This window comes from Geotrypetes seraphini, chromosome 2 (genome assembly GCF_902459505.1).
Source record: "Geotrypetes seraphini chromosome 2, aGeoSer1.1, whole genome shotgun sequence".
NCBI lineage: Eukaryota > Metazoa > Chordata > Amphibia > Gymnophiona > Dermophiidae > Geotrypetes > Geotrypetes seraphini.
This window is the reverse complement of record NC_047085.1, coordinates 25,925,778-25,938,394: the sequence shown is the minus strand read 5'-3', so window position 1 is coordinate 25,938,394 and position 12,617 is coordinate 25,925,778. Positions and strand designations below refer to the sequence as shown.

The following is a 12,617-nucleotide window of genomic DNA, read 5'->3' as shown; positions in this document are numbered from 1 at the left end:
GCTGAAGTTTGCACAGCCTGGTGTAAGGACCTGGGTTCCGGCGCTAAGATCGACATGGATACCGATGAAGCCGAATGCACCGGTACCGACAGAGTGGATGCCGATAAAAGAGGCTGTTCCACCGCCTGTACCGGTGACTCAGACTGGACCGGGACTGGAAGGCTCGGTTGCAAAAGAGCAGGAAGGAGCTGCTGTAATTGCTCCTTGAGCTGCACCTGCAGGACGGCGGCAATTCGCTCGTCCAGGGAAGGCACCAGTACCGCTTTTTTCTTCTGCGGTACCTTCGGTGCCGCTCTACTCTCCGAAGAGGAACCCGAGGTCGAGGGGCTCACCTCAATCGGAGCGGAGCGCTTCCGCGGGCGCCTCGAGGTAGGCAGGACTGGGCTCGCTGCTACTGAGACCGGAGGACGCTCCAGCGGGGAAGGCTTCTTAGCCGGTTTACCTGAGGGATGCGACGCCGGCGCGATGTCGATGAGGTAGGTGCCGACTGCGTCGGTGCCGAAGTCGGAGCCGGTGCCACCGAATCCGACATATCGGTACCAAATAATAACCGCTGCTGGATCTGTCGGTTTTTTAAGGTTCTCTAGTGGCACAGCGGGTGCAGGTGGACGCTCGATGGTCAGGACCCAAGCACTGTAAACACCAGTTGTGCGGGTCAGTGAGAGAAATGGGCCTCGCGCACCGCTGGCACTTCTTAAATCCGGGTTGGGGGGGCATGAACGTAAAGACAGCTTCTGCCAAATCGAAGGCCGAGGCCTCGATGGTGGCAGCAGGCCCCGCCGGGGCGAACCCGAAAAAAGAAGAAAAAAAGAAAATTCTTTTTTTTTTTTTTAAAGAAAATAAGAAAAGAAAAAGAAGGGGAAATATCAATTTCCAAAACGGTTTACACGAGCGGGAAGGCGAAAAGAGAAAAAGGTTTCAACAGCCATTGAAAATGCGTCTTCTTAGCTCCGCGGAAACTAAGAAACTGGGGACCGCGCGCCTCTGTCGGGCGGGAAGGCACTCGCGCGTGCACAGTGCGGCCTACTAGAACTTTCCAAGTTCTTAGAGTGCAATCACTCTAAAATTGTCCGTACCGGGGCTCCGTCGGTGCCGTCACCCATCAGTCAAGAATATGCTGCCTGCTTGTCCTGGGATAATATGAGGACTTCCCCGTCGAGGAAGATTTTAGCGAGGATGAGGATGAAGCTCTGGGCCCCACAGAAGATTTCAACGAAGTCGAGGTCGAGGCCGCAATCGGGGTCAAGGCTTTAGCTGAAGAAAGATCCATTCCCCCAAATATTTTTTCAATCTGACCTCAATGACATTTAAGGGCTAGATTTTGAAGTGTAGCACAGCGGGCGCATGACTCCGGATGATGATTAGGTCCTAAACACTGCACACACCACTTATGTGGGTCAGTGATGGAGATCGTGCATTGACACTGGCTACACTGCTTAAATCTTGTGACCGGCCGGGACATGGAATGAAACATGGTCGCAGCTAAATAAAAGTCCGCAGGCTGTAATACGACCAAAAAAATTAAACAAAGACTTTTTTTTAAAAAAACACGCGAAACACAGCGACTCAGTAAATAAAAAGAAAATATACAAGCCTGGTGAGAGAAGGCATGAGTAAAACTAACTCTTACGCAGAGCCTTGAAATAAGGGCTTCTCAGCTCCGCGGAAAACTTAGAGCTGAGGAGACATGCGCCCTATGTCGGGCAGGAAGGCACTCGTGCATGCGCAGTGCAGCAGTCGCAAACTTTCTAAAAGTTCTTCAAGAAAGTCTGCTTGTGAAGCTGTCCGCATCGTGGCTTCCTGGTTGACGTCACCCATATGTGAGAATATGCTGCCTGCTTGTCCTAGGATAAAAATCTTAACTCTATTTCTATTATACCATAACATAATAAAACTCTTTGGGGTAAAATAGCTGCAGCTCTGTTTATTGATAACCATAAGTTAAACATAACTACAAACAGAACAGTTTCCGGGCTACCAATAATTAGAACATAATATGGCTCCCGACCCTGCCATTTAGCAAGGGTCTGGGGCGGAGGAGTGGCATGTCCCTCCATGCCCCATTAACCTGGTCACCCGACACAAAGCATGGCTCTCGGACTGCCCACCACTCATCCCCAGATGAGCCCCAGCTCATGATAACCGCCCTCCCGAGCTACAACGCAACCAGCCCCTCGGCCACTCAAACAGAGCCAGTGGGCAAGAAAATCCATCACGGATGACCCAGGAAGGAGCCAGGTCCTCCAAGGTTCCAGCTTTTTACATCTCCATGCACTTCCTCGTGCTGTACCCACCACCGATCGTTTTGAATACCCTCCCCCCCCAATGCTTGCTCGATGGCCAACAACGAACAGCCCATCAAGTTATCTTTGGCCATCAAGACAAGCTCTTGGGCTCAACTTTATAGAAAAACATGCAAAGAAATTTAAATATAATGGCGCTCATTTTCACCAGAAGTCTAAAAGAAGGCACAAACTGGCATCTGGACATCTTACTAATCAAAATGTCCAAGTGGGCATTTTCAAATTAAAGGTTAGGTTCTTACCATTGGTAATCTTCTGTTAGTCCCTTACAGAATCCATGCTAAAGGTGTTTCACCTCTACCCCCAAACTGGGTCTTGCAGAAATCCACAGACTTTTCTCTGCACTGCGCCTCCCACTTAGCTGAGGAACATAGAACCCCCTGTAGTAAAATCCAAAAGCCACCAAACAGTATTGGAACAAAGCATAGATACAAAGGAGGCATGGGGAATCTCCCTGCTAAACAACAGAATTCTGGTCTGCTCTGCAGCAGAAAAGAACAGTTAATAAACAGGCAACAACATGGCAACACATGGAATCAACCTGTTGTGTGCAAGAATCACAAAATGGAAATCTACCTCCCATACAGATAGGAGCATGCCTATCAAAATAAATCCCTACAAAGCCGGTCTGCTGGCTGAAAGGAGAAACTTCTAAAGCATAAATATGCAGATGATACTGAAAAACACAGAGTAAGAAAAGGGTGGACTATATGGACTTTAAGGGACTAACAGAAAGCACAGTTACTTAAAATAACAGTTGTTATCCAGGGACAGCAGGCAGATATTCTCAACATGTGGGTGACGTCATCCATGGAGCCCCGTAGCGGACAGCCTCGCAAGCAGACTTGCTTGTAGAACTTTCAAAGAGTTTGCAAGTGCTGCACTACGCATGCGCGAGTGCCTTCCTGCCGAACGTGAGTATTCTGGATCTAATACTCACTAATGGAGACAGTATCACAGAAGTTTCAGCAGGAGATGCTTTGGCCTCCAGTGACCACAACACGGTGTGGTTTCACCTCAGGAAGGGAGTTACTAGGTCAAATACATCGACAAAGGTTCTAAATTTTAAGGGAACTAACTTCCAGAGCATGGGAGATTTTGTCTCTTTGAGGCACTGCAAAATCAGGGCATGATGGACAGTGTGGAAGTACTATGGTCAACCCTGAAATCCACCCTGCAAGAAGCAACCAAACTCTACATAAAAACCATGAGTAAACGACGGAGAAATAATAGACCCCAATGGTTCTCCACGGAGATCTCTGAACTAGTAAAGCAAAAGAAAAAAGCATTTTTATCCTACAAACAATCACAATGACCGGAAGCTAAAGAAACCTATCTGGTAAAATCCAGAACTGTTAAAACAGCAGCCAGGGATGCCAAAGGATGGAAGAAAATATAGCTAGGCAGGTTAAAAAAGGGGATAAATCCTTTTTCAAATATGTTAGCAACAGAAGAAAGAACACAGACGGGATTGGGCGCCTAAGGAAACCTGATGGTAACTTTGTAGACTCAGACTCAGATAAAGCCGAACTACTCAATAACTATTTCTGCTCGGTCTTTACCCATGAGGCGCCGGGATTCGAACCACAACTACAGACAAGAGGGTGCTCGGAGGACCCATTCCGAGATTTTGAATTCACCGAGAGCAAAGTCTATCACGAACTATCGAAGCTAAAAGTAAACAAAGCCATGGGGCCGGATAATCTACATCCCAGAGCACTTCGGGAATTAAGAGATGTCCTGGCTAAACCGTTAGCTGCGCTTTTCAATCTTTCCCTAAGCAAGGGAAAAGTCCCCTTGGACTGGAAAACTGCTAAAGTCATTCCGCTTCACAAAAAGGGAAGCAGGTTGGAGGCTGAAAATTACAGACCGGTGAGTCTCACATCAATAGTGTGTAAACTTATGGAAACGTTGATTAAAAACAGATTGGATACGTTTCTGGACGACGAAAGATTGAGGGATCCCCACCAACATAGATTTACAAAGGGAAGGTCTTGTCAACATTGTGGGCAGAACAACTGAGCCCAACAGCCGTGCCAGACACTATGAGGCAGGACCTACTTTTACTGGAACAATGGTCTAATACTTGGCAACTGAGTTTTAATGCCAAAAAGTGTAAGGTGATGCACCTTGGTAGCAATAACACCTGCAGAACATACACCCTGAATGGTGAAAACTTAACAAGAACCACTGCAGAACGAGACTTGGGTGTAATCATCAGTGAAGATATGAAAACTGCAAAACAGGTGGAGAAAGCTTCAGCCAAGGCTAGACAAATGCTAGGTTGCATCCAGAGAAGTTTTATTAGCCGTGAGCCTGATGTCATAATGCCGTTGTACAGGTCGATGGTGAGACCTCTTCTGGAGTACTGTGTTCAGTTTTGGAGGCCACATTATCAAAAGGATGTGAAGAGAATGGAGTCAGTTCCGCGTATAGCCACTAAGATGGTCTCAGGACTTGAAGATCTCTGATATGAAGAACGTCTAAGCAGGCTGCAGTTATATTCTCTCGAAGAACACAGAAAAACGGGTGACATGATAGAGACATTCAAATATCTTACAAGCCGTATTAAGGTGGAGGAAAATATCTTCTTCCTTACGGGTCCCACGGCAACCAGAGGGCATCCGCTCAAACTCAAGAGTGGGAGATTTCATGGTGACATCAGGAAATACTTCAAGGAGTGGTTGATCGATGGAATGGTCTTCCACGTCAGGTAGTTCAGGCCAGTAACGCATTCAACTTCAAGGGACGATGAGATAAACATGTAGGTTCGCTCTGGGGAAATGCTTAAAAAGAGGGTTCTTGTTGAGGAAGGGTTCTTGGAGTGGGTTCACTCCGGGAAATTCATAGAAGGGAGGGTTCTTCTTGAGGGAGAGTTCTTCGAGTGGGCAGAATTGTTGGGCTGACGGCCCTTTTCTGCCATCATACTCTATGTTTCTAACGTAGGTCGTGTGTCTCTTATGAGGTAACTCAGTTCAGATAGCTAGCTAAGAAGCCAACCAGGGGAGTGGGTGGGTTGTGAGAATACTTTAGGTAAGAATTTTGGATGAATACGGAGGACCACCTTGTCATGATGCAAACTGCCACTAGAGCTTGGAGCTCACTGACTCGTCTAGCAGAGGCGAGAGCAATGAGAAAAACCACTTTCCAAGTGAGATATTTAAGATGAGCCGAATCTATTGGTTCGAATGGAGGCTTCATCAATTGAGTTAGAACAAGATTGAGGTCCCAAATCACTGGAGGTGGCTTGAGAGGTGGGTTGACATTGAAAAGTCCTTTCATAAATCTGGAAACCACAGGATGAGCAGAGAGAGATTTCCCTTCAATAGGCTGATGAAAAGCAGCAATGGCACTTAGGTGGACTCTAATATATGTGGATTCGAGGCCAGAGTGAGATAAGTGCAGCAGGTAATCCAAAACTGAAGACAAGGAGGTAGATTGCGGCTCCTTGTGATGAGTGAGGTTGTAGAAGACAATTCAATTTGTCAGCCAGTTTTGCTGTCCTTGGATGTAGACAGCTCGCAGGAAGGTGTTGTGAAGGATTGCCCAATTCCAAAGCTTTAGAGCTTCCTAACAAAGAGGGAGAGATCCTGTTCCTCCCTGTTTGTTGACTTAGTACATGGCGACTTGGTTGTCTGTTCAAATGAGGGCTATCTGGTCGTGAAGAAGGTGCTGAAAAGCTTTGAGAGCACTAAAGATCGCTCTGCATTCCAACAGATTGATATGACACTGACGATCCATGCTGGACCAACGGCCTCGAGTACGGAGACCATAGAGATGAGCACCCGAAGCGTAGGTTGAGGAATCTGTCGTGAGAACCTTCTGATGAGGGGGGGGGGTATGAAATAACAAACCTCTGGAAAAACTGGAAGAGAGCATCCACCAGTAGAGAGACTATCTCAACGAAGGAGTCACTGTAATGTGTTGAGAGAGTGGGTCACAAGCTTGCTGCCATTGAGATGCCAGGGTCCACTGAGGAATTCGGAGGTGAAGTCTGGCAAAAGGAGTCACGTGAACTGTAGAGGCCATGTGTCCGAGAAGAACCATCATGTGTTTTGCCAAGATTGATGCGAGGGAAGACATTCGTCAACAAAGGTGAATGAGAGCATCTTGACGTGGTTGAGGCAGAAATGATCTAAGTTGAACAGTGTCCAGGATGGCTCCAATAAACTATAGAGTTTGGGAGGGACATAACTGGGACTTTGGAAAATTGATTTTGAACCCAAGACTTTGGAGAAATGCTATAGTCCGTTGGGTCGCTACAATAACCTCCTGTTGCGACGAGGCTTTGATGAGCCAGTCGTCCAGATATGGAAAAGACTTGAAGACCCTGCGTCCGCAGGGCTGCAGCCATCACCACCAGGCATTTTGTGAAGACTCTGGGAGATGATGCGAGGCCGAAAGGGAGGACTCGGTACTGAAAATGAAGATTTCCCACCCGAAATCTTAGGAATCTGCGAGAGGCTGGATGAAGTGGAATATGAGTGTAATCCTCTTTGAGATCTAGGGAACATAACCAATCCCCTTGATCCATCAGGGGGTATAGTGTTGGAAGAGAGAGCATACGAAACTTTTCTTTGACAAGAAATTTGTTGAGCTCTGAGGTCCAGGATAGGTCGCAAATCCCCCGTCTTCTTTGGGACTAGAAAATAACGGGAATAAAAGCCTGTGTCCCGTTGGGTCAAGGGGATCTCCTCGACAGCTCGGAGGAGAAGAAGAGCTTGAGCCTCCTGAAGAAGAAGGGGAAGTTGGGACATGCTGGAAGGAAACTCTTTTGGAGGGAGATCTGGTGGAACTTGAAGAAACTGAAGAGAGTAAGTGATGGTGAAAACCCAGAGGTCTGATGTACTCTGCTCCCACTGTTGGTAAAAGTGATAGAGCCGACCTCCTATGGCGAGGAGAGAAGTCTAATGGATGAAGGTGGATGTTATGCTCAGACTTAGATTGTCAAAAAGACTGGGCAGGCTTAGTTGCAGCAGGAGTCTGGGGTTTTTGTTGACGCTGTTGCTGTGGTTGTTTCCTAGGCGGAGTCCTGGAGAAAGCTGGAGTAGATTTCTGTGAATATCGACATGGAGGTGGCCTATAAGGCTTGGAAGCTGGAGATTTAGCCTTAGGTCGAATCAAAGAGACAAAGGACCGCTCATGCTCTGAGAGACGCTTAGTGGCAGCCTCAATGGAGTCGTCAAAGAGCTCACTATCTTGGCACGGTAAATTGGCTACACGATCCTGCAAGTTAGGGTCCATGTCCACAATGCGCAGCCAAGCCAGACGTCGCATTGCCACAGCAAAAGCAGCGACTCGAGATGACATTTCAAACGCATCATAAGTGGTTTGAAGCATGAAGAGACGTTGAAACACAGGCAACCTGTGTTCAGCCAGATCAAGAAAAAAGTAGGGCATGGTCTTAATGCAGTACTTTAGGTAGGATGTGAACATGAAGTTGTAATTCAAGATCCTGTTTGCCATCATAGAATTCTGATATAGATGGCGTCCAAATTTATCCATCGTGCGTCCCTCTCTGCCTGGAGGGACAGAAGCATAAACCTTGGTGGGATTAGATTTTTTTAAGAGATGATTCCACCACGAAGGATTGGTGAGACAATTGCGGTTTCTCATACCCTTTACAAGGAACCATGCGGTAACGAGATTCCATTTTAGAGGGGATAGCCAGGATTAAATAAGGAGTTTCGAGATTCCTGAGAAAAGTTTGTTTCAAAACAAGATTCATAAGCAGTCTTATAGTATTCTTTGACGGATGAGGCAATTCCATTTCAGCCAAATATTCAGAAGTATACTTAGACTCAGATTGAAGATCAATCTGAAGAGCCTTCTCATATCAAAAATGAATCTTGAAAAAGATGTGGATTTTGAAGTTGAGGATTCCTTAGGAGGAGAAGTGAAGCGAGACCGAAGCGCCACTGAATAAGAAGGAGAAGCCTCCCTGGAGTATTGAGAAGGAAGATCTGTATCCAACATAAGAGTCACAGAAGAAGCTCTGCTGTGTGATATAGACGGAGTCAGAGTGCTTATGTTTAAGAAGTCTCGATGGAGAAGTCCCAGGAGTATGAGGAATTGAGAGCCTCGACTCATGCCTCGTAGAGACAGGCGAAGGAGGATCCCTCGTAGATGGTCTTGAGAGAGGAGTATGGGATCTGGATGTGCCTTGAGTGGAGAAGTACGAGGCGTTGAAAGCTTTGGAGTTCGAGACCTAAGCCTAGGCTTGGAACGGGTCTCGATGGGCCTCAACGAACGAGGCCTAGGAGACTCTGTACTCTTCCGAGGAGACTCTTTAGTTTTCTTTGAAGTGAGATGTCTCAAGGACGAGAAGTGCTTCGAGTGAGACCTCGAACAAGGCTTCTCCATCACGTCTCGAACAGGTTGAGTAGTCGGAGACTCGGACCTGAAAGGACGAGGCAAGGAGTCACTGGAGGACAATGGTCGAGACCGATGAGGTTTTGCTCGTGGTGCCTGGCTGGCAGAAAGCAGGGTCGAGTCAGGGGCAAGCTTGGCCAAAATAGTGGTAAGCTGCGTGATCAGTATGGCTTGCAGTATGTCCTCAAAGACAGGCACTGAGACCAATGACTCTGGTCTGGAAGGTGCAGCAGTGCGCTCCATAGAGGGCGACCTCGAAGATGAGTATTTCCTATGTTTGGAGGCACACTTAGGAGGAGGTCTCGTAGAGACTGGCATGACTGCACTCGTTGCCTGGATTGCCTGAGACTCAGCGGGTGGCTTCTTAGGTAGCGTACCTGCGGAAGGAAGAGGAGACTTGCCTGAGGACGAGACCTTTAGAGGCACAACAGACGAGGCCTTCGAGGACGAGGGCGATTTGCTCGAGGTCGAGGACTTGGAAGACGAGGCCGCCAAGGGAGGGGGGGGTCGAGGCTGAGGTCTTTTCTGCAGACTGCTCCATTGGACCAAAGAGCTCCAGGATCTTGGCACGATACCTCCGGAGAGCTTGTTTTTGAAGGGTAACACAGTGTGGGCAGGCCTCTGGACAATGTTCAGGCCCCAAGCACTTGATACATCAACGATGGGGGTCGGTGAGAGAAATTGCCCGATTACACTGGCTACATTTCTTAAACCCAGTAAGAGGCCGGGACATAGAAAAAAAATAAGGCCGCAACTAAACGAGGGCCAGCGGCAGGGCCTGAGCCCAAGCCCCGCCCGAAGAGAACCGACAGAAGAAAAATAAGTTGTTTTTTGGTTTGTTTGGTTTTTTTTTAAAAGGACACGCTGCACAGCGACTAAAAGAAAGAAACAAAGAAAAAAGAAAGCCACAGTGTGAGAAAGCAACTCAAAAATCGGCAGAGCTGAGAAACAGGTGCTACTTGACTCCGCGGAAAACTGAGAACTGACGTACCTCACAGAAGACGCACGACCTACGTTCGGCGGGAAGGCACTCATGCAAGCACGATACAGCACTTGCAAACTCTTTGAAAGTTCTACAAGCAAGTCTGCTTGCGAGGCTGTCCACTACGGGGCTCCGTGGATGACGTCACCCACATGTTGAGAATATCTGCCTGCTTGTTCTGGGATAACTATATATTTTATAACATTTTTACTGTGAAGAAGCATGTTATCTCCGCAGACACAAATTCACAGTTTATAGAAATACTAGTCTTTAAGCCCGTTACATTAACGGGTGCTAGAATAGATGTGTCTGTCTGTCTTTCTTTATCTCTCTCTCCTTGGCCGCTGTCTGTATCCTTCTGTCTCCCCCTCCCCCCCCCCGAGCAAAGCTGTCTGCCCCCAGCACCCACCTCCCCCCCAAATGTCTCTCCATGGACCTCCCCCCAAAGCAGCCCCCTTTCCCTCTCCCTGTCTCTCCATGGCTCCTTCTGTCTTCCCCCCCAGAGCAAAGCTGTTTGCCCCAAGCACACCCCTCCCCCAAAGCAGCCCCCTTTCCCTCTCCCGCTGACTCTCTCTCTGGCCCCCTTTCTCTGTCTGTCTTTCTGTCCCTCTCCCTGCCCCTGTGTCTTTCTTTCTTTCTGTCTCCCTCCCTCCCTCCCTCTGTCTGTCATTTTTCCCCATTTCCCTGTGCAGCAGCATTTCCATCCCACTTCCCTATGCAGCAGCAACAGCATTTCCCTCCTATCCCCCCCCTTTCCTGTGCATAAGCAGTAGCAGCATTTTCCCCCACCCCCATTTCCCTTCTCTTCCCTGCTCCGTTCGGCCCCTTCCCCTTCTTTTACTGCCGTTGTCCTGCTCGATCTGGCCTGCTCCTGACCCTCCCACCGCCGACAAACCTCAGGGCTCCAGCCGCGTAGGCAGCACTTTAAGCACGCTGCTTCGCAGCCTTCTACAGCCGATTTCCTCTGCCGCGTCTGTCTCCGATGATGTCATCAGAGACACGGCAGAGGAACTCGGCAGAGAAGGGTGCGAAGCAGCGTGTTTATAGTGCTGCCTATGCCGCTGGAGCCGGGAGGTTTGTGGAGGGTCAACGGCCGGAGCGGAGCTGCTGTCCACCACTCGTTTGCTGCCACTGGTGCTGCCTACTCCGCTGGAGCCAGGAGGTTTGTAGAGAGCACAGTCGCGCGCATGCGCCTCCAGCCCCTGCAAGCGCCGTGAGGTGTCAATTAGAATGTTGCCATAGAAGCACACCTCACGGCGCCAGGACTCACGAATTTTTGAGAGCGCATGCGCGCTCTAGCATTTTATTATTATTGACTAACAGCCTGTTTTACAAAGCCGCACAGCAACGGCCCTGAAGTCCTTTAAATCTCTATGGGCTTCGGGGCAGTTACTGCGCAGCTTTGTAAAACAGGCCCTAAATCAAGCATCTAGACAGAAAAAATGCCTGTAACATTATATAACATAGTAACATAGTAAATGACGCCAGATAAAGATTGGTCCATCCAATCTGCCCTACCTGATTCAATTTAAATTTTTTCTTCTTAGCTATTTCTGGGCAAGAATCCAAAGCTCTACCCAGTACTGTGCTTGGGTTCCAACTGCCGAAATCTCCATTAAAACCTACTCCAGCCCATCTAAACCCTCCCAGCCATTGAAGCCCTCTCCAGCCCATCCTCCCCCAAATGGCCATATACAGACACAGACCGTGCAAGTCTGCCCAGTACTGGCCTTAGTTCAATATTTAATATTATGTTCTGATTCTAGATCCTCTGTGTTCATCCCACGCTTCTTTGAACTCAGTCACCGTTTTCCTCTCCACCACCTCTCTCGGGAGCGCATTCCAGGCATCCACCACCCTCTCCGTAAAGTAGAATTTCCTAACATTGTTCTTGAATCTACCACCCTTCAACCTCAAATTATGTCCTCTGGTTTTACCATTTTCCTTTCTCTGGAAAAGATTATGTTCTACGTTAATACCCTTCAAGTATTTGAACGTCTGAATCATATCTCCCCTGTCTCTAGGGTATACATATTCAGGGCTTCCAGTCTCTCCTCATATGTCTTCTGGCGCAAGCCTCCTATCATTTTCGTCGCCCTCCTCTGGATCGCTTCAAGTCTTCTTACGTCCTTCGCCAGATATGGTCTCCAAAACTGAACACAATACTCCAAGTGAGGCCTCACCAATGACCTGTACAGGGGCATAAACACTTTCTTCCTTCTACTGGCTACGCCTCTCTTTATACAGCCCAGCATCCTTCTGGCAGCAGGCACCGCCTTGTCATACTGTTTTTTCACCTTTAGATCTTCAGACATTATCACCCTAAGGTCCCTCTCCCTGTCCGTGCATATCAGCTTCTCACCTCCCAGCATATACAGTTCCTTTCGATTATTAATCCCCAAATGCATTACTCTGCATTTCTCTGCATTGAATTTTAGTTGCCAGGCATTAGACCATTCCTCTAACTTTCATATTTTCCATTCCCTCTTCGGTGTCTACTCTGTTACAAATCTTGGTATCATCTGCAAAAAGGCACGCTTTTCCTTCAACGCTAGGATTAATGGAATTAATTTACCAAAACTATGGAACTCTCTACCTGACTCAGTTCGTCAGATTTCTAACTTTTTACCTTTACATAAGAGTTTGAAGCCCATCTTTTTAGTAAGGCTTTTCAGGACTTGTGATGGGAAACTGTTGTTTTTATTGTTCACTTCATAGTTTATATTTCAATATTTTATGGTTTTATAGGAATTGTACGATGAATGTTTCAGGATATTTGAAGTATGTTGTGTGATTTTAGTATGTTGTAAAGTGTTTGATTAATTTGATTATGAATGTGATTATGTAACCCGCAAAGATTATGGATATGCAGGATATAAATGTTTAAATAAATAATGTAAACATTGCATAAATATACATTCATGTTACATAATTAAAAACGAATTCTTATTTCATGAGGA

The 12,617-nt window shown here is 47.4% G+C and overlaps 1 protein-coding gene across 9 annotated transcripts in view; it reads right to left on the bottom strand.

Moving 5' to 3' along the window:
- FAM135B (family with sequence similarity 135 member B) overlaps nucleotides 1–12,617 on the bottom strand; it is a 412,048-nt gene that overhangs the window by 360,504 nt on the left and 38,927 nt on the right. For 2 of the 9 annotated variants that reach the window (XM_033934541.1, XM_033934532.1), the window contains exon 2: nucleotides 2,546–2,683. The exons of the other annotated variants lie outside the window; for them this stretch is intronic. The gene's annotated coding sequence lies outside the window, so the exon portion shown is untranslated. The remainder of the gene's footprint in view (nucleotides 1–2,545; nucleotides 2,684–12,617) is intronic. 9 annotated transcript variants of the gene reach the window in all.